Below are 23533 nucleotides of genomic sequence, written 5' to 3' on the forward strand. Positions count from 1 at the left end.
TACAATGGCGGAAAAAATCACAATTATATATTATCTATGTACAGTCACACATATATGTACCATATATTTTTGTATATCATATATTCATATCACATATATTCATGCCATTCCATACATATATGTTTATATCTTTTCTCTATGTTACATATACATACACAGAAATTATACACATTAAGAGCTATTATAAAAGACTAATTAGATTCTATTCCCCCCCTCAAATTAATTTATGTATTTGGAAAAAGCCTATCATCAAGTTACCATTTCTTTAAAGCAAAAGAAAATATGGCTAGAAAAATAGTATCTTTGGGTTGTAAAAATCCTTGAGTCTATAAAGTTCAAGAATCTCCTAATACAAAAAAAAAAAAGAATCTTCTAATACAACTATTACCTTCAAGTGGATGACTGTGTTATTTTCTCTGGAGACTAAGTTAGAGCCTTGGTGAGAATGAGCACCCTCATACACAAAGCCTATTGAAGTTAACAGTGTCTTGTCATAAACATAAACAAATAAATAATGCTACTCTAAAACAGCAGTATCATTAATTTAAAATAAAGTAGAAGTAGAAAGTCTTTTCACAGCAAGAGAAACCATCAACAAAACCAAAAGGCAACTCACTTGAATGGGAGAAGATATTTGCAAATGATATATCTAATTCTAATTAGTATCCAGAATATATAAAGAACTCATACAACTCAACACCAAAAAACCCCCCAAATAAGCCAATTAAAAATAGGCAGAGGATGTGAATAGACATTTTTCCAAAAAAGACTAGAGAGAGCCAACAGATATATTAAAATATGTTCAACATCACTAATTATCAGGGAATTGCAAATCAAAACCACAATGAGATGTTACCTTATACCTGTTAGAATGTCTATTATCAAAAAGATAAGAAATAACAAGTGCTGACAAGAATGTGGAGAAAAGGAAAATCTCTGGCACTGCTGGTGGGAATGTAAATTGGTGCAGCCGCTGTGGAAACAGTATGGAGTTTCCTCAAAAATGTAATAATACATGATCCAGTAATTCCACTACTAAATACTTATGCCCCCAAAGAAAAAATCACTAATTTGAATAGATATATGCACCCTAGTTTATTGCAGCATTATTTATAATAGCGAAGATATGGAAGTAATCCAAGGGTTTATTGGTAGATGAATGGATGAACAAGATGTAGGGTGTGTGTGTGTGTGTGTGTGTGTGTGTGTATACATATATCCATATATAAATGATGTATGTATACACACAAATTTTTAATGGTATCACTTTGTTACAAGTATATAAAAATAAATTGATTTCTATATCATGAAATTATATCTGGCAAACTTTCTTATTAATTCTAATTATTTATCCATATATAATACTCCCTGTAAGTAATACTTATCACTTTTCAAAAGGTCACTTGTAGTCTTTGCTTTTTCTGAATGTTTTATATGAGTGGATGTTGAATTTTACAAGTGTTATTTGTTAATCTACTGAGATAATCATATATTTCTCCTTTATTCTCTTACTTTGGAAATTTCAGTAATGGATTTTTTTTTCCAATGTTAAACCCAGCTTGTCTTTTAGGAATACCTGCTGTCTTCCTCTACACACACACACTTACGCATAACACACTACATACATACATAAATCATTTGTTCTATCTCTACACATACATACACACACCTCCCATGTACATTACTCTTGTATTTGTTTTTTATTGTTGTTGTTTTATTTAGGATGTTTTCATCTACCTTCTTGTGTGAGATAGTCCTATAATTTTCCTTCTTTTATATTCTTGTCAGGCTCAAGATCATAAAATGCACTGAGGAATATTTCTGCTTTTTCTATTCTCTGAAAGAGATTGTCCAAAACTTTAAGTATTTGGTATATTTCATTGTTTAAGCTTTATCAACACTGAGTTGTAGGTATTGTGTTTATAATTATGGACTATATTATAGATTTAGTTTTAGTATTATGGTACTATTTAGATTTTTATTTCTTCTTTTACCATTTTTGTTAGAATGCATTTTTAGGAATTTATATATATAATCAAAATTTTTAAATTTATAGTTAGAAAGTTCTATTTCAAATATCCTCTTTTTCTCTTTTTATTGTCTGCAGGATATGCAAAGATTTTTTTTGCATTCCTGATATTAATTATTTTTGCTTTATCTCTCTTAATAATAATATCATTTTTGGATTTATTAATACTCCTTATTGTATGCTCATTTTTATTTAATTAATTTCTACTCTTTATTATTTTCTTCTCCTATAGCCTTTGGTGTAATTTATCATTCTTTTTCTTCTTTCACTTACTGCTTATTGGCCTTAATTCTTTTCTAACATATAATTTCAAAACTAACATATTTCTAATACACTATTTTAAAGCTATAATTTCCCTCTAAGCTTTCATTGCACCTCATAAGTTTTATTAGGTACTATTTTATTATCATTTAGTTTCAAATGTTATCTGTTTTCCATTGTGATTCTTCTTCTGTCCTACTAATTATCTAGAAATATATTTCTTACTTTCCAAACATAGAGATCATCTTTTTGTTATTGATTTCTATCATAATGGCAATGTGGCAATTAATACTAAATATAATTTTAATTTTTTTAAATTGGCTTTATGTCCTTCAGTTGACCAATGCTTTTAAATAGTCTATATTTTATTCTTTGTCTTACAGGTCCAAAAGCAGGAGTCCTTACCAGTCTTTTTCTATTGCCCACTATTTCTTCTTATTTTCTGTTGTGTTACCTTATTTTCTCAGTTTCCAAATTATGTTTTAGGATGAACAAGAACTTTATTTGTAAAATTGTGGAAATATTATTTTGAGGGCTAAGATGATGTTATTTTCCTCTAAGAAGAATTTATCTTTGCTTCAGCCAGGTACCTGGGACCACTAGCATCCTGGAGTCTCCTCAATTCAGTTTCCATGAATTAAGGTGAATCTAAAAACGGACACCAACTGCTCTTGGCTATTGTCAAGATAATGCTGCAACAGATATGGAAGTTCATATACATTTTTGAATTAGTGCTTTTATTCTCTTTGGATAAATACCTAGAAGTAGAACTTCTGGATTGTATGGTAGTTCTTTTTTAAATTATTTTCAAATACTTTATTTATTTATTTATTCATTTATTTATTTATTTGAGAGAGCACAAACGAGGGAGCTGCAGAGGGAGAGGCAGAGAGAGAGAGAGAGAAACAGACACTCCACTGAGCAGAGACTTGATCCCAGGAGCCTGGGATCATGACCTGAGCTGAAGGCAGATACTTAACCCACTGAAATACCTAGGTACTCCAAAGATATATTCTCTGTAGCCTCTATTTTTAATGTTTTGAGGAAACTCCATACAGTTTTCCAAAGGGGCTGCATCAATTTATATTCCTACCAATGGTGTATGAGTGTTCCCTTTTCTCAACAACCTCGAAAACACCTATTTTTTATTTTTTTTTATAACAGTCATTTTAACAGGTGTGAGGTGATACCTCACTGTGATTTTGACCTACATTTCCCTGATGATTTGTAATGCTGAACATCTTTTCATGTACCTGTTGGGCATCTGTATGTCTTCTTTAGAAAAATGTCTATGTAGTTCCTCTGCCCATTTTTAAATCAGATTGTTTTAAATCAGATTTTTAAATCAGGTTGTTGTTGTTGTTGTTATTGAGTTGTAGAAGTTCTTTATATATTTTGGATATTAACTCTCTATTCAGTATATGGTTTGCAAATATTTTTTCACATTATGTAGGTTGCCTTTCATTTTGAAAATATTTTTTCTGCTATGCAGAAGCTTTTAAGTTTGATATAGTTCTAGTTATTGATTTTTGCTTTTGTGTTGTGCTTTTGGTGTCATCTTCAAAAAATCACTGCTAAGACCAATGTTTAGGAGAGTCTTCCTTGTTTTCTGTTACGAGTTTTAAGAGTATCAGGCCTTATGTTTAAGGTGGAATGATGTTGAAATAATTATTTTATCTGGCATAGTTATTTGTATCTCGTGAGGTGACTGGTCTGATTTGTGACAGCTGATACTACCAAAAATAGTACCTAAATTCAGTCTTTTTTTTTTTTTTACAACTATAAAAGTTACTTGCCTCTGATCATTACCTTGTAAAAATAAAATGATGTTGATGACGGAAGACATATGGAACTCACCGTGAAGTCCACTATAATTCTAATGTATCACTAAATGATTTAGCCTGGGTAGTATTCAGGTGCTACATATAATTTATGGCTGGGACATTCATATTGCTAAAGTTATAGATCTCTTGCTCTTACTAAAAATCCAGTCTACCAAATGAGTAAAGAGAATTCTGCTTTACAGATTTTGTACTGTAATTATTGTTAAGAACTATAACCATTAAGTATAATTAGTATCAAGTGGAGTTTCACACAACAGTAAACTGTAGCATAATTATAGATTCAGGCTGTCTGCTACAACGAAATTAAGTTAAAAATTTCAAGCAATCTGTGTTGTAGTTAATACATATTCATAAGCATGAAGTATATTGCCTACAAACCCAAGTAGGATTGTAAAGTTCACATAGGAGATCTGAATCCAGCTACTTCTATTTCCTCCAAGATATCAAGCTCTTTTGAATTTCACTTGTTATGACTCACATTCAGCATCTATAGCCCCCATTAAATTTAAAGAAGATAAGGACACAGAAATAACAGTTTACCTCACAGATAGCTTTATGTTTACAGTGTTTGAATAAAAGCATTTTTATTTGTTCCTAGATCTTTCCCACAAAACAACAAAAACCTTACCATAAAGTTTTTTTTAAATGAAGAGCAGAGAAAATAATCCATATTCAATAAATTAACTCTCTCAATTCCAAAGCTCATATGATGAAATTCACCTACCAAACACCATGGAATCTGAACCAAGAAGAGAAATGCTAAAGAGTCAGTTTGTGCCTACTGGAGCTCTGGAAAATACAGAATCAGCTGCCCACCCCCAAATGAGTACCTCAGTCTAGGAAAGTTTAAGCTATGACTCTGATTGGAACATTGAAATCTAAAGGATGGATGGGCAGCAGAAGAGGTGGTGGTCCTATAAAGATTTGATTCCTTTAAATATTCATAAATCATTCATTAAACATTAGGGATTGAATCATCCTGTCACTTTATTTCTATTATTCATCCCCTAAATTCTCAGTAGTGTGAAGATTACCAGACATGAATTAGTAATTAGGAGGAAGATTAAGAGGGCAACAATTACCAGATTGAAATACAGCAAATTCCATGTACAAGGGACCTTATTCTGAGCCATATCATCCTCCTAAAAAAAAAACTTTTGTGCCCAGATTTTTTTTAAAAAGTAATAAAATGACAGATTTGATGAAAGCCTCTTCAAGGTCACAAATGGTAAGTGCATGTAGTCATAGATCTCCTCCTTCCCCATATCTCCTCTCTCGCTCTCATTCCAGACATCAGGCAATTCCATTTGAGGATAAGACATAATCCAAAAAAAACCAATATGGAACATGCATTAAATTGGAGGGGGGGAAGAAAAGAGGCAGATGAGGACTACAAACCAATTGAAAATTTACCCACTAAAGCATGTGAAAAGTCAGAGTTCTACTCCCTCAAAGAAATTATAGCTGTAAACTCTTTCTTTAAAAAAAATTTTTTTAAAGAGCAAGGAGCAGATTCAATGTTCAAAAAAGAGATTACTAAAAGAGGTGAAAAGAGAGCTTATGAGCTCATGAATAGGAAAATAAGAGGAAAAACAGGACAACAGAGACAACAGCTACATTAGTACCCAGACACACACATTTTAGACACACAATCAGGAATATAATGAATAGAATTCTGCAATTCACAGAAATCATGAAAAAAGAACAATGATTTGAAATTGATGATAAAAGACATAAGACACAAGTAAAAAGATCTAAGAAGTGCATTACTGATGTGTTTTCCTGGAATAAAAAATGAGAGAACTGAACAAATAGAATAGAAAAAAATACTCAAATCTAAAATAGAAGAAAACAATCCTGAAATGATGGCTTTAGTCTGCAGATCAAAGAAATTTATCATGTTCCAAGAAAAATCAATACAATAAGGTCAGCACTGAGACAAAACCTCTGGAAGTCACTGAACTATAAAGACCAAAGAATCATACAAACACCCACGTAGGAAAACAAAAATTCACAAGCTAGGTTGACCTCAGTCTATCTGTAGAAGCACTCTTGCTAGTAGATAGTATAACAGTACAGTCAAATTCTAAAAGAAAGGATGACCCTAGAATTTTATACCTAGTAGGTTTATATGCCAAGTATTACTAACCACTATGTTTTAATCTGTAGATCTAATCTGGATATCTCTAGTTGTTCCAATATTGTTCTTTAATTGCAAAATAAAATCCCAGATCATGTTTTGTGTTTAATTGTCATGTCTCTTCAGTCTCTTTAATCCAGAACAGTTTTACCCATCTGTTTTTGCATTTTTCACATTGATATTTTTTAAGAAAAAAATCTCACAAATTGGTTTTGGTTCAAAAACTGTCACCCATCCATGAAGGGCAAGGAGAGAACAAACAGGCCACTTCAGATTGGTAGGTGGCAGATTTAATAAGCAAGGGAACTTACACGCATGGCTTGTCTTGGACTGCAGCAAGACACTTTAGCTTAAAAGTTTATACAGAAGCCTTAATTGGGTTCAGTTTATACACTGTCCATATGGTCTCAACAACACCTTACTCTCTCAGGGCCATGTCCTTCAAACAGCTCCTAGTGTGGGAATGACAGCCAAAAGGTACATTCTGAGGACAGGGAAGGAGATGAGGAACCTCCAAATGCCCAACTCCAGTTTAAGGATTAACCAAAGGTCATGTCCTCTTATATGGACTTCTCAAACAATTGGGGATATTTCCTCAAAATTATACTCAGGTTATGTATATTTGATTAGAATATCACAGACACCATCTTAACCAAGTAATCAAAATAAAATAATAAGAATGGGACCAATTGATACCACGTTCCTTTTCATATAATGAATGGAGAATAACAAGCCCCAATTTTAAAGTTTTAATGTATCTGATATAAATATAAATATATTCCTGGTTATACTTTTTTAAAAAATAAAGAAGTATACATAATGAAAGTGATCTCCCTCTCATATTATTATCCCAACCCCCAAGTTTATTTTTTCCTCAAAGGAAAATGCTGGCAATGGTTTGGTGGATCTCCCTCACACCTCCTTCTGTGATTTCATATATGTATAAAACATATACTTAGGTTGCATGTTTTTTGGGGGGAATGAAACTATATAAGCATAAGCATAATCATACTGCATGTTTTGTCTTGCAAATATTGTAGTTTGCTGTGTTCATTTAATATATTTTAAAGTATTTTATGACAGCTCACAGACCCCTCATTTTTTATGATGATTAATATGCCATTGCATATATGAAGCATAATTTAATTAATTTTCCTTGGATTGATGGACATTTAGGTTGTTTCCAACTTTTTTTAAAGATTTTATTTATTTATTTTTGAGAGAGAGAGCAAGAAAGCATGAGCAAGGGGAGGGGCACCAGGGAGGGGCAGGAGAGGAGGGAGAGAGAATCTCAAGCAGATTCCCCACTGAGTATGGAGCTTGACAGAGGGCTCGATCTCACAGCTCTGAGATTATAACCTGAGCCAAAAGCAAAAATTGGACACTTAACCAACTAAGGCACCCAGGCACCCAGGTTGTTTCCAACTTTTTAGTATTTCACACAATGCTATAACATATCTTTTCATTTATATATACACACAGTTCCATTAATAGATATCTAGGAATGAAAAACCTGAAAGATACAGAATTTTTATTTTCTTGATAAATCATGCCAAATTATCCTCTAAATCGAGTCACCATTTTGTTTTTACTAAATATATCTTTTTAAATTTTAAATTTTATTAAATTTAAATTTTAAATTTTAAGTTTTAAATTTTACTAAATATATATCTGTATAATCTGTTTCCTCCACATATTTGTCAACATTTCATATTAACAACAGGTTTTAATATTTGCTAATCTATAGAAAAAAACTTATTATTGATGGCCAGACGGGCTGTGTGTCTTTTCATATATTTATTGGTCATTTTTATAATTCTTCAGTAAATTATTTATTCATATCCTTTGCATACTTTTATTGTGCATATTTTTTCTTATTTATTTGCAAGCTGAACTTTATGTTTCTTCGCATATTAATCATATATGAGATTTAGGCTGCCAATATGTGTTCTCCCCATACAGTGTTGACTGCTTTTTATTCAATTGCACTTTATACGAGATCACTGAAAGAAACAAAAAATCAAGAGTCCCATTGTCTTGATTTTACCAAAGGGAAACCTAAGACTTACAGAGAGAGGCATATTAATTTACTCTATGTCACACAACTAAGGCCTTACTCTTATATGAGGATGCCAAAATAAGCATAAGGTAGTGGGGGGAAATTGAGAATTTATATTTTTGTCAAAAGATCTAGGTTAGAGCCTAATCTGATTTAATAATAGATTGATCTTGCCTCTACTATTGAGCAAGGACTTTAAATCCTCAAAAAGAAAACTGATAGGAATCCAAAAGCTTGTGTTCAAGGCTTGGCTCTCCTAATTATTAGCTGTATGCATTTATTGCAAATCAAATTCCTCATTTGTAAAATAAGAATATAAATAGGTTCCCTACATATTTCACATTAGTGATGTGAGAACTAAACATCATAATTATGAAAGAGCTTTATGTCTTTCAAATACTACATAAATACAGGCAAACCCAGAGCAACTTTGGGTGACACAAGGTAATTCCTCACCTAAAAAAATAAACCATTAGCTATCTAATTTACTAGTTCCAATGAAATAAAGAAAACAATGTTTTAATAATACATACAAGATGATAGAGATTTCTGTTGTGCAGATTCTCATTCCCCCCATCATTAATCTTCACAAATCCAATATTTGTTTTTCAATAAGCCACACACTCTTCAAGCTCCAATTTTCTACCATTTCTTATTATTTCCTTAAATTGAGTTTCAATTCACTTGTTTAGAACTTGAAATTTAGTGCTCAAATCTATTTTTACTACCTAAAATAGAAAAACGTTAAAGATAATTTTATGGCATTGATAATTCAATTCCGAATCATTTCATGAAAATAATTGCCTCAAATTATAAAAGTTAATCATTATTTTATATGAACTATAAGCACAACTACTGGCATATAGCAGACTGTCATGAAATCTATCATAAGATAGACGCTTAAACCTATCACGCTAGGTGATATGAGTCCTTTTAAAAATATTTTTCAATTTAATAATTTCATATTCTTGGAAAAAAGATGTGTAAATGAAACTCATTATTACCAAGTATATGCAAGGTCATCCAACACCTTGCTGCAAAAAAATTATAAGAGGAAAATAAGACCATTAATAGAGTATCCATCACTTTGATGAAACTATGCATTGAAATTCATTGTCACATATACCTAATTTTTCCAGCTTCAGAACAACATGTAGTAATAGAGGCTAAGGACTTCCTTATCAGCATTAACACATTGCTGAAAATTATCCAAATGCAGAATATTCAGAATTTTTCTTAAAATGCAAGGGTTTTTTTTTTCTTTTACAATAGAAAAATGTATTTCTTTTATACCTGGGATATTTTCATGCTAATATTTTACTGACAAATATGAATGGTAAAAATGATAGATTATTCATTACAACTAGCCCAGTATAATCTAAATGTTCTCAATTTTAGCTTAGCAATATTAGAAAGATGAAAAAATTTGGTACAACATACATGTCTAGAAAACTGTGTATCGTAGACTAAAGACAAGGAGCATGCACTGACTTAATTAGAAACATACATAAAAGTGTGCAAGGGTGCAAAAACTCTGCTTTCTTTATTAGAGATCTAATACCTCAGAAAAACACATAAATAAAAAACTGTGTAAATTAAAATAAAACATTTAAGTCCTATATTTTAATGATTCCCTTGTTATATATACTTGCTGATGTTTACTCTTGGATAACAACCTTCATAATTTTATCATATCTATCTTTTTACATAATTCAGGCCATAATTCTTCTGAACATCAGTATTTCAATAAAGAACCTATAGAGGTTCTATTTAAAGTGAATGTGTATGATCTGAATAAAGGTCACCTTAGCATAATTTACAGATGAGGAGGTTATCACTGCCCTTGATTTCCATACCCAGGTTCTTCAATACTAAATTCTCAATGAATAAATCAGTAAACTATGCAATTTGAATGTAAGTTTCATAGAAGTTTTTTCCTCTTTCAAAAAGGGTTAATTTTGGTCATTGTCTGATTTTAAGCCTTTCTGCATTTCCAGATTTTAGTTTCTAGACTTTTTCATTTAACAAAAATTCAGGAATGCCTTTATAATTAGGGATTCCATGGTGGTGGACTGGTCCCAAAATAAAAAAAATTAACAATCATTAAATCTAGGAGCAAGTTCAGCAATCTCTTCTCTCTAGTTAAAAGACTCTAAACTAACAGTCTGTGACCTAGTTGGTTTTTTTTTTCCACTCAGTTAAAATCAACAACAGCAAAACTGAGTGAGTTACTAGTATTTAAAAATAAGGATAGGGAGGCCTGGGTGGCTCAGTCGTTGAGCATCTGCTTTCAGTTCAGGGCGTGGTCCCGGAGTCCCAGGATTGAGTTCTGCATTGGGCTCCCTGCATAGAGTCTGCTTCTCCCTCTGCCTGTGTCTCTGCCTTTCTCTCTGTGTCTTTCATGAATAAATAAGTAAAATCTTTAAAAAAATAAAATACAATAAAAAATAAGGATTTTTCCTGTGAAATTTTGAGTTTTCAGTTTCCCTTTGAAAGTGGGACATCCAGTACTCAACAATCACATTCCCACTTGACAGTAATTACTGGAGCTAACCTGAGGCTGCCTCCTCTCTCTATGGGGAGCACACTTCAGGTCACTGCAATCACCACCACTTCCTATTGTGCTGCCCTGGCCCCGCCTTCCCTCCCTGCAACACTGCCTCCCTTCCTCCCTTCCTCCCTTTCTCTCTCTCTCTCTCTTTCTTTCCCTGTCTGGCCTCCCCAGGCATTTGAGTTTGAAACCACGAACTGAAGATGAACAAAATTACCATATAACCAAGAAGATTAAATGAAGATATCAATCTACTTTGCAATCTAAGTGTCACTTTTACGAAGTGATCTTCCCTATCATAAAGCTCTCATCTAAAAAGTAAGGAACACTTTAATCTCAGCAACTGTAATTTGCCATAAGGATTTTTTAAAACTGAGTTATGATATTTATTCCATGTGGCAAGACCTAGGCACCTGATTTATAAGAAAATTATATGTGTCCCTCTACCCCACTTTCTTGCATGTTTAAATGTGTTAAATGTTTAAAACAGTTAAAGGTATGGAAACAGAATGGTTGGCAGTTAAAATTATGACAGTGTCTTATTTGTGTGTGTGTGTGTGTGTGTGTGTGTGTGTCTGTATTTCAAGTCAAAACTTTACATATCTTTTTATAATCAACAAAAATAATAGCCATTATTAATACAATTGCAACTAGAAATCCTGTCTTAAATTTTTATGAAAAAATAAGTGTTGGAGGAAAATATGCCCACATTCTGTTTTTCTTTTAAGATTTATTTATTTAAGAGAGAAAGTAGGGGGAAGGGCAGAGGGAGAGGGGAAAAGCAGACTCCCTGTTGAACACGGAGCTCAATGTGGGGCTCAATCTAACGACCCTGAGATTATGTCCTGAGCCAAAATCAAGAGTCAGAAGCTTAGCCCCTTAGCCCACAGAGCCACCCAGGCACCCCAAGATGCCCACATTCTTAACAATTGAACCTAGTTTTAGGGTTGGTTTTGTAAACATATTACAATTAAGTTTACTGATTTTGGCCCCTATTACCAGAGGAAGAGTGTTTCCCATATGCAGAGAAAGATTACTCATAATTTGGGTGTGTGGGGAGTAAGAGTGTCGTTTGTCTCTCCCAACAAGATTACGTTTGCTTCTCCAGAGTTTTCTTTCCACGGCTTGATTCCCTTTCCTCTGAGACCTTTTAAAATAACAGAACTAAACTTCACCTGAAGGCATACCTCTAGATGTTCATTGCACTGTTCTCCCTCCCCTTCTCCCTTTCTGAAGTCCTCAAAATGGCCTTTCTCATTTCTGATGTAGCCTGAACTCTGAACTGCAGAAAGTCAATCCATCAGTTCCTGACTGCCAGTGACTGAAGAAGCTGAGAGTCCAGATAAATGGTGAAAGACTATTTTCTTTGAGGTATCAGCGGGTGCTTAAAATGAATTGTAAAACTAGAGCAATCTAGCTTTTGAAGTCATTTGGGGAGAATAGGCCACACTCAATTCAGCCATCCACATCTTTGGGTTGCATTCCAGGATGAGAGAGAAACCTGACCCAAGAGTCATAGTACAGGACTGCCAAGGCAGGAATATGCAATGAAGCCAGGTCACCACAATGAAATGTCATTTCTGTCACCAAATAACATCACATCACTTACATCCATGTAAGAAGGTTGTATTGTTACTAACATTTGGACTAATAATAATAATAATAACTTGCACAGTACAATAGGGGAAAAAATCACATTAGGGGAAGGAGCGTTAGAAAGGAAAGAAAACTCAGACACCAAAGCTAGAGCATATTCACCTTGACCACAACTCAGGGGAGACTCCTGTATTTGGGAGAGCTTTACATGTAGGCAAAAACTAGGGGGCATCTAGAAAGAAACACCTTTTTTCTTTTAAAAAAAAACATTTTATTTATTTATTTGAGAGAGAGAGCACATGCACAAATGGTGAGGAGGCACAGAGGGAGAAGCAGATTCCCTGCTGAACAGGGAGCCCAACATAGGGCTTGATCCCAGGACCCCAGGATCATGATCTGAGCCAAAGGCAGATACTTAACCAACTCAGCCATCCAGGGGCCTCTCCTTTTACTCTTATTTAGAAACAAAAGGTGAAGCAGAAACCCTATTTTTCCCCAAGAATGAATTACCTTTTTCAGGTCCTTCTGGGGAGTCTGAGTTTGTGCAGCTGAAATTTAACTCGGCCTTATAGAACTGTTCGTTGGTTCTAAATACATAAAGAACAGTATTTTCTGAGATTGTTTCCACTGAACATCCTTCAGTTGCACATGATGTTCTCTCTGCCTCAATCCTCTTTGCATGGCTGGCTCCTTCTCAGCCTTCACAGTTTATATACCATACAGTTTATACCTCACTTCCTCATAGATATAGTCCTTGATCTGTCACCGTCTAAAGTAGGTTGCTTCCTGTGATTCAGAATCTCAGTATCTTGTTTAGTTGCATGATAACACGTATCGTAAAACATAATTTCTTTTTGTTTCTTTTCTTCCTTTTCTACTGACTATCCACCCCACCCTACTTCCATCCCACTGCAATTATTAGTGCTAGGAAACTCCAGAATGTTGGTCTAATTCACAAATGTGTTCCCTGCATACCTTGAAAAGTGTCTGTCACACTCATTGCTCTACAGTTTTTTTAAGTAAATGTTCATGGGTAAGTCAATAAAAATTATTCCAAGGTTAAATTCTTTAGATGATTAAATTCAATATAAACTAAGTGAAACAAATTTCTTTATGGAAGGATTCCTATAATCAGTTGAGAGCCTCCAAGAGGAGTCTATACTTTTTTTTTTTCACTTATTCCACTATGAAACTACTTTTTCATGGATCACCTGTTATCATCTGCTCTATGTTCCATCATCCCTTAACTATAAATATCAACTGGCTAATAGACTGGGACAGCTCCCTGGACAAATTACTTTAAAGTAATTTAAAGTACCTTCATGAGTATGTCTTCATATATGCCTTCATCATGCAATCTTATAATTTATAATTTATATGAAACTCTCTTCTCTGCCAACAATGATTCTGATTTCTCGGTTAAAGATACATCATTTATAAGTCAATTAATTGGCATTCTGATTTATAAATTCATCTCCTATAAATACAGCCAGCATGAAACTGAACCCTCCTAGATACAATTATGACAGATCAATTCTCTGGTACTGGAAAACTGAGAAACAGAGTGTCAATCAAAATATAATCCCCACTGCACAGCCTTCTGGCTAACTATGACTTTATCTATAATTAGAAAAAAATTGAAAAGTAGCTTCATAAAATCATCAAGAACTTAAAAATATGCTAAAGGGCATTGCTATGGTATCCCTAGAGATCTCTGTTGAACACGACTCTTTGAATGAAAATATGAATCAGTAGTAAGTTAATTCAAGTATTTATTCATTCATTTTCCAAATATGTATTAAATAGTTTCTAATGGTCAGACCTGTTCTGATGCTGGAACTACAGTGAAAAGAGAGTACCTGCTCTCAAGTAGTTCAGGGACCAGAGAAGACAGATCAAAATATGAAATAAAACTAAATCGAGTAAAATACCTCCATTATAACTGTTATGATAAAATTTGTTTATGGTACTGTGGAACACATAGAGAAGAGTATCTTGAATTCAAGGAGAATAGTATCTTGGAAGTACTAACCCTTGTTGGTCCATAAATAGCAAGAATGAATATCAAAATATCATTCAGTGTTGCAGAATGCATATTAACTATGCCAAATGGAGAATTCCCCCCAAGTAATGGAAGAAAGTATAATCACTAGCCAGCATGCACTACTTTAAACTAACTGCTCTCAAGGGTGTACTGAAGCTCAGCTGAAAGCAATAAAGTTTGAAAATGTGAGCACCTGTGGGATTTGTGTCCAGACTAATTTTTAGGTGTTCTATGTGCTTTGTATTTATTAAATTCCATGTAGTGAAACATAACCCAGATTATGTTAGCATGCTTACTAGCAGAAAGGTGTTTGTGGAGTTATCATGTAATATCATTAGAAGATTCTAATTCTCACAATGGAAATATGTTTTTACTTGGCATTCCTTATGTAGGAGACCCCCAAAAAATATTCTCCTAGACTTTAGTACCAAGAAAAAAATGACTTTCCAGACAATCTCATTTGAATTTTTATCAGACAAAAATTATTATTCATCCCATGATCCTTCCTCTTGTAGTGAGGAAGAGAATAGAAAAATAGAGTTTAGTTGTTGTGTCTATCTCCTCATGGATTCCAACAGAAATATTTTTATTCCTTTATATTATTTCTGATCATGCTTCTTAGTTGCTTATGTGTTTGTTCTTTTATATATATTTTCAAACACCAGAAACCATTAAAAGCCTTTTTGAAGTAAGAAGAATTCTAAATTATTAATCAATAAATAAATGAATAGATAAATGAACAGATAGATAGATGGTTTCAAGGACAGAAAAGGATAGCTTTCGTTCTCTCAAAAACATATTTTCAAATATAGTCAATATTAGTGCTACATCATGCTTTTCTAGATGCTTTTTAATCAACAAAAATACTATTACTATAATAATTTTAAACAATATTTTATACCCAAGAATGTACTTAGTTTTCCTAATTCATTCAAATCACCAGGATATACATATTTATACTTTTAATCATAGCATTAATGAATTAATATTTTCTAATGCGTGTAAAACAGTACCTGACACAGAGAAAGTGCTACTAAGAGGGCGTATTTCATAAATTGTTCTAAGAATATTCCAAATGGTTGCTAAACCTTGAGAATTATAAAGAGGGTTAGTTAAGTTAAAACAGTACATGGTTAACTGAGGAAATACAAGTATCCCAAGAAAAAAAAAATGGCAAATATTTTTTAATACTTCCTAAAATACCTCAAATAAAATTTTAACAAAGCATCATTGTCTCTTCTGTGTTGTAATATTAGCATTTAACACAAATGCGCCTTAGGATGGAATTGACATCAATAGAACAACACCTCCCAAGAGAAGTTGCAAAACATCTCCTCCTGAGTCTGAAATATTAAACACTGGTTCGTTCTGACTACCAAGGATATAATACGAGCCAGTACAAAACGTACAACTGCATATAGTGATATTAATAATACATGAGTAGGTTTTCGAGTCACCAAATATCAGGGCACTGATGAAACTCAAAGAAGTAAATGTGGGATATGTAAAAAGAAGACATAGTCTCTTTTGGATACAACAGTGGCTATTATTAGGAGCTTGAGGGTAAATGAACAGAAAAGGACGAGGATTCCTTAGAGAATATTCTTTAAATTTTTCCATCTTAGGAAGCTACAGGCATAACATTTGACTAAAGAAGAAATTAAAGAAGTAACTTCATAAAAAATTGAAGTATGTTTTCTCTGAGACTCATCTCCATACAGGAGCAGAACCACTATCAAAGTTAGGCCCAAAGGAGCTTTCTATAATTCATTACAAAGAAGCACCACCTAGGGATCTATTGGGCACTGAAAACTCTAAGCTCCAGTTAGAAACTAGAAGAGGCTAGAAATCCAATTGGTATCAAGTTTTATCCCAATGGATCATGAAGGTATTAACAATACCCTAGTCTACACACAAGAGCTAGATGGCAACAATAAAGCATACAGCTGGGGCCCTTCCATTTAGTCTCTGCAACAACTTCCAAGTCTAAGTAAGTTGTTTATCCTTATATTTGAATTCAGCTTGATGTACATTACACATTGTCATGTATATTATATATTTTGGTATATATAATGCACTTGAATAGTGCACACCTAGATGAAAGGTTCTGCGCGTTTAAAACTGACAGTGATAATAGAGCCAACTTCAGGTGTCATATACGAAATGGAAACGTTACTATCAAAGCAAAGACAGAAGCAAATTCTCAAATGTGTGCTTCTAGCCTAACAACAACTTCTATCTTCCATTTAAAAACGATCTTCCATTTGAGCCAGAGTGAATAGATGACTTCTCCACCACTGATTAGCTAGCTATAATGGGACCTACTTGTTTTCTCATCTATACCATGGGAATAATACTAATATCTTTCTCCCCCCCCCCCATAGGGGTAGTCTGTGGAGATTAAAGGAGAGTTAAAAAGTTTCTATTAGCATGCCCTAGAACAGTGCTGTCCAATATAAGCGCAACACCATTTATATCTGACGCATATTTTATACTTAGAGTACATCTCAATTTAGTTTAAGCCCCATTTCAAGTACTCAGTAGCCACATGTGACTAGTGACTACTATACTATATTGAGCAAGGCAGTCCTAGAACATAGCTAACATTCATGAATACATTAGTACTAATGTTTGTAGTAGTATTTGACTACTTGTTGGTATCACTGGTATTGGTATTATTATCACTCTTACAAAAACCCTAAGCTGTGCTTATAACTGTTCATAGAATCGTAAAATAATTTTAAATCCTTTGCTAATTTTCAGAATATACAAGCCTCTAGGGATGATACAAAAGCTAATAAAAATGAAAGCAAATATGCACTTTAATATGTTACAAAAAACTACGAAGAAAATTGTCAGAGAGTGTAGCAAACATTAAATGGGAGGAAAAACTGTATGAACATGGAGGAAATTTTCAGATAGAGTGTATATTTCAAGAAGAGGTTTTTAGAAGGCAAGATTTAAGGCTATAAAACATAGGTCCAAATTTTCACTTATAGCCAAGACAGCAGGAATTATTAACTAAACCTTCTCCTTATTGCCCAGAAAATCAAGATAAATTTAAAGGCCTTAGCAAGGCACTTTAGGTATACAGTTTTGAATTAAGGAAAAATCAGAGTTGTATAAGACCTTCAAAAACATAATTACCTTATAAGTCAGGGAGTCTCTTTGGGGGGGGGGGAGTAGCTTGAAGTTCTAAGAGATCTATGCTTAAAGGAATATGTAGGCCTTGTCATATTTCAAGGAAAGAACCTCATAGGACACTGAGCCTTTCTAGGTTTGGCCTAAGAAACTATTGTCCTGAATCCACAGAGCATTCTATCTTTCCCTGATCTCTTTCTGACAACCCTTAATCATGTTACGGATGTGAACTAAACCTTCCCTCCCTTAGGAAGCTTTTCCTGGGACAGTTAAAAGTCTACTAGACTGATAGATATCTATGGCACCTTCTTTTACCTTTATGGTAGTTCTTACAAAAATGTACTTCAATTCTAAGAATATGTACCTATTTTTTTTCTTGAAACTTTTTTCTTGTTTACTTTCTATCCCTGAACAATCTTATAATTTCCTATGCTTCCAAACATCTATACATATAGTTTCTACATCTATGTACAAAATCTGCTAGAATTCTCTACCTTGATATACACGAATCTAAAATTATTATCCTATCTTCTCAAAATCTCCTCCTCCTCTTCCTCCTGACTCCTATTTAACAGCCTTACTGTTCTCTTGGTCACACACACAAAAAAAATCTTAAATCTTGTTGGCTCTGCCTCCCCCTGTTGCCACCCAGAAAAAAATATGGCCAGTCCTGTAGATAGCCCAACTGTCTCCAGGATGCATTTCCATTATTCTGACTCAGAGCACCATTAATTCCTACCTACATGAACACCTTCTGGCTGGCCCTCCAATTCAAGAGTCTCTCCTCCCCGTATGCTAACACATTTGCTGCCAAATTTTCTCTTTTTAAAATCTTTTTATTTGAGTAGGGTTGACCCACAATGTTACATTCATTTCAGATGTACAACAAGGTGATTCAACATCTCTATATGTTATTATGCTATGCCACTGCAAATCTTGCTAACAATAGTGTTGTTCACCATACAACACTATTACGATATTATTGACTATGTTTCTTATGCTTAGAAGTATGGGATGCTTCATGAATTTGTGCATCACTCTTGTGCAGAGGCCATGCTAATCTTCTCTGTATTGTTCCAATTTTAGTATGTGTGCTGCCAAAGTGAGCATGGCTAAATTTTCATAATACATTCTTTGTCCATGCTACTCCTCTGTTCAAATACCTTTTCTTTTCTCAGCATATTAAATCTTAACTTCTAAGCCTGTTTTCTATATTCCCCACAATATGACCCCAAACTACCCTTCCAGCCTTATCATCTACAATACTGTTAATTAAATGTTCCAGCCAAATTCTCTGTCACTCCAAAGAATCCTTATACTTTCTCAGTTTCATTATTTTTTCATTTTCTTTGCATAGGATTACATCATTCACACAATCTATCCCTAAAAATACCTTTTATTAAAAAAAAGTGAACTTTACCTCACTCCAATCCCAGTCTATATTTTGGGATATAACTTATATTATTGAATTTCATCTTTTTTTTAATAGCTTCTAGTCAATTTAAAGTTCCTTGAGAAAGGAATCATGTCTTGTTTTTCTTAGTATTAGCTTCAGTCCATCACTCTACAGAAAAGTAGTAAAGATATAAATGGAAGAAGAAAACTCACCTGACAATATCCCTGCAAATGTCCCATAGTGAATTAGAAGCAAATTGAAAGAGTCTGATTATACTCTAGGTAGAAGAAAGACCCCATTTAGGGTAGGCTTCTTCAGTCTGTGGGTGGTTTGAAATATCACAGAGAAACTTAGTACGTACATAATGAAAAGATATTTGCATGTGCCTATTATTTAATCACCTAGGACTTACTAAATGCCTGTTGACATCCTCAAAATATTTTAGATGCAGAAAAATTTCCAAAAAGGATAAGATACTTCATCATCTACAGTATTCAAAACCTCATTTTAAGTGATTGTACTCTTCAGAATAAAAGATTGTCAGAGCCATCTTCACTTGTTCACAAAGTTACCTTTTAACTCAGAAGTTTCCTGAAGCTGAAAAGGTAGTAACTCAAAAAGCACTGAGCAGCTGAACTCGTCACCTTTAAATATTTTTTATTTTTAGCAGATTCTCTGTTCTTTTAGATACATAGAAAATGTAAACTAGATCTTAGTAGAGAGGAGGCTGTAGACTTGCAAATAAGAAATAGGCTGTTTGATAATAAGGTAAGCAAAATGAAAAAAAAACAGCAAATGAGATTACAAATAAATTCAAAATGTCAGCTATAAAAAGAACCATGGCTCAAGATCATAACAGATGCAAGTGATTTTAATAATCTAAAAAGCAAGGCCAGAAATGGTTGGAAAGAAAACCAAAATAACAAATGGTATCTGAGCAAAATATTTAATATTTGTGGCTGTTTAAAGTTGTAATAAAATCTCTTTAACTGATCAGAATGTTCTCAGGACATAGAATTTTATTCTTCTTTCATAAAATAAATATGAATCTCAAACATTCTAGATAATTTCTTATTTTCCATAAATACAGCATAACAATTTCTGAATGGTTTATGTGTTTTTTCTCAAATCACTCAAATCTTGGAAAGACCAAATTAAAATTATATGCTCCTATATGTAAGCTGACTCTTCTTCAAAGGCACAAATTCCAAAAATCTCCATAGCATGAACATTCTGTGTCTTTACATATATACATGACATATAGCTAGGATACAGTATGCTATTATGAGAAAATAAATGAAGGTTAGGCATGATATGAGCCTTCCCTATTATTTCAGTCTCATTGTCTACTACTTCCTCAAATTATTCTTATAGTCTAAAAGAGAAGGAAATCTTACCATTTACAACAACATGAATGGAGCTAGAAAGTATAATACGAAGTCAAATAGTCAGAAAAAGACAAATACCATGTAATTTCACTCATGTGGAATTAAAGAAACAAAACAAATGAGCAAAAGGAAAAAGAGAGATAGAGAAACAAACCAAGAAAAAGACTCTTAACTATAGAGAACAAACTGATGGTTACTAGAGGGGAGGTGGGTAGAGGGATGAGGGAATAGGTATGGGGAGTAAGGAGTACACTTATGATGAAAATAAAATAAAATGATTTAAAATATATATATTCTTATAATCTAGACACATTTAAACCATTCACATTCCTGTAACATCCCCACGTTCTGTATATAACTATGCCTCTGCTCCTAATTTGTCTTTCTTGTATGGTATTTCCAATTTATCTACATGTAAGGCTCCTACTCGTCTTTAAGACAATTCTAGTCATCATCTCCTCTCTGAAACCTTCCCAATCCATTCCCGGTCCTACCAGTTTATATATAATCCACTTGTAATCATCATATTGTATTCTAACTATTTAGATCTCCTTGAGACCAGGAACTGTGCCTTATTTGTCATTGTGAGTTTACATACATGACACCAACCATGTCAGGATCCTGCTACATCACTGGATGAATGTTGACCAAATCTGTATGTCTATATGTATGACTATAAATTCCTTGAGGTTAAAGACACTGTGCTATTCATCACAGTACCAGAAACTTAACATAGTGTCCACTACAAGTTGGCTCTAATCTAAATAGAATGTTTTAATGAATTACCTTGCAATCAAGAAAGCACAAAGTTCGGATCCCTGGGTGGCGCAGTGGTTTAGCGCCTGCCTTTGGCCCAGGGTGCGATCCTGGAGTCCCGGGATCGAATCCCACATCGGGCTCATGGTGCATGGAGCCTGCTTCTCCCTCTGCCTATGTCTCTGCCTCTCTCTCTCTCTCTCTCTCTCTCTCTCTCTGTGACTATCATAAATAAATAAGAATTAAAAAAAAAGCACAAAGTTTAAAAAGGTAGGTACTAGTATTTAGCCCATCATTTTGCAATAGTAGATTAATATAGATTCACATATCTATGCAGAAAAGAAAATACAGATTATCCCAAACATTGATGAACTTACTGATATAAACTCCTTTTTGCAAATCATTCTGTTCTTGTTATTTCCTGGGAAAACTCAGAAACATCTATTTCTTTATATATGACTCTCTCTTAATAAAATGATAAAATTTATTTAATAAATTTTGACCACCACAGATGATGTTTTCAAAACATAAGCAATAGGGACACCTGGGTGGCTCAGTGTTTGAGCATCTGCCTTCAGTTCAGGGTGTAATTCCCGGGGTCCTAGGATGGAGTCCTGCATCAGGATCCCCACAGGGAGCCTGCTTCTCCCTCTGCCTATGTCTCTGCCTCTCTCTGTGTGTCTCTCATGAATAAAGAAATAATCTTATAAAAAACATAAGCAATAAAGGAAACAAAAAAAGAGAGTTGCTTTTTGAAACTTATTCTGATGTTAGGCAATGTGGTATTATAGGAAAGTCAGTACAACTTTGTGCCAGCGTCGGATTCTCAGTCAACTCAAACACATCTGTGCTTGCAAACTTGAGCAGTTTATTTAACTTCTCTGTGCCTCAATTTCCTCAGCTGTAAAGTGGGAAAGAAATCATAGTGCTCACTTCATAGCATTATTGTAAAGTTTAAAGTTGTTATGGTTTTTGTAACAACTATGTCTGGAACATAATAAGGTCTCAATAAAATGTAAGTGATTATGATGTTAAAACATCAGATGGTCTTTAATAAACAGGAATGAAATTCCATTCTTCCCAGTATGAGAATATAAAAGCTCCCTGTTCTTACCTCCACATGACCTGGTTAACCAAAGTTTTAAATTGCTGTAATCCTTATGAAATAAGCACCTACATGAGTCTCAAATTTTTTTTATTGGGCAGAGCACCTGAGCCAGGAACTAGCTATGGAATAGGATGCCTTTTTGCAGAACAAATGGAATGTGATTATATTAAATCTATCCTGCATACCAAAAACCCTTGGCTAGCAGAAAATATTGTTATATTGTAGCACACATATTACCATAAATGGGTGCTCCCATAATAAAATATATTGCTATTAGTTATTAATGATTATTCTTTTGGCATGTATTTAGTATACTACCACCAATACTCACTATCATGGTTAATAGTTCCTTTAACTAAAGAAAACCTGTATTAACATCTCAGAGTTACTTTCTAAAATTTTTTCTATGCATAATTTTGAGTTAGTTTACTTCGCATAAGTGTGATTATTCTGTAAAAATAAATTTGTAACTCATTTTTCTCTTTCTCCTTATGATAGAGACATTAACCCACACTAACATAAATTTCTTTGCTATCAATATAAATTAATAATTTATTAATAATTTATAATTTAAACAGCCATATAATGTGACATATATATATCATTTAGATATTTTCCTATTTTTGAACATTTAAGTTGTTTTATTTTTATTATAGATAATGCTACCATGAATATTTTTGTGCACTTTGTTTTCCTGCTTTATCCTTATTTCTTTATTTTTTTCCCTTATTTCTTTAGATTGAAGTCCTCGAAAAAGTCTAAAAGTACTTAAAATTTTTAAGATAGAAGAAACTTCCAATTAAAGAATTGGTAGTAAACAACACATTACTTCAGGATATGTTTCCTAAAACATGTACATAACTAAGCTTTTTAAAATCTATGTTCAAAAAAGGATAAAATAGACTTGCTGGTTGGGGAAAATGATCTAAAGACAAGAGATGGAAAGCAATCTTCAGGCATTAAGAAGAATTAGTAAGAATAAAACTAATATAACACTATGTTAATTATACTTTAAAGAAACAAATAAATTTTTAAGAGTAAAATGGATGGAGTGCCAGAAATTACTAGAAGTCATATATATATATATATATATATATATATATATATATATATATATTACCTCACTTGAACTTCATAAGAATTCTGAGCCAGGTGCAGCTATTATTCCCATTTTTCACTTCTTGTTCATGAAAAACAAAGTCATAGAGAGGTTAAGTAGC

The 23533-nt window shown here is 33.3% G+C and overlaps 1 non-coding gene across 1 annotated transcript; it reads right to left on the reverse strand.

Moving 5' to 3' along the window:
- Nucleotides 1–18668: 18668 nt before the first annotated feature.
- On the reverse strand, nt 18669–18775 carry LOC140617766 (U6 spliceosomal RNA). The gene has a single exon (XR_012017935.1). It is a non-coding gene; the product is annotated as a U6 spliceosomal RNA (small nuclear RNA).
- Between the last annotated feature and the right edge of the window lie 4758 nt (nt 18776–23533).

The sequence above is a fragment of the Canis lupus genome, chromosome 25 (genome assembly GCF_048164855.1).
Source record: "Canis lupus baileyi chromosome 25, mCanLup2.hap1, whole genome shotgun sequence".
NCBI classification, from domain to species: Eukaryota; Metazoa; Chordata; class Mammalia; order Carnivora; family Canidae; genus Canis; species Canis lupus.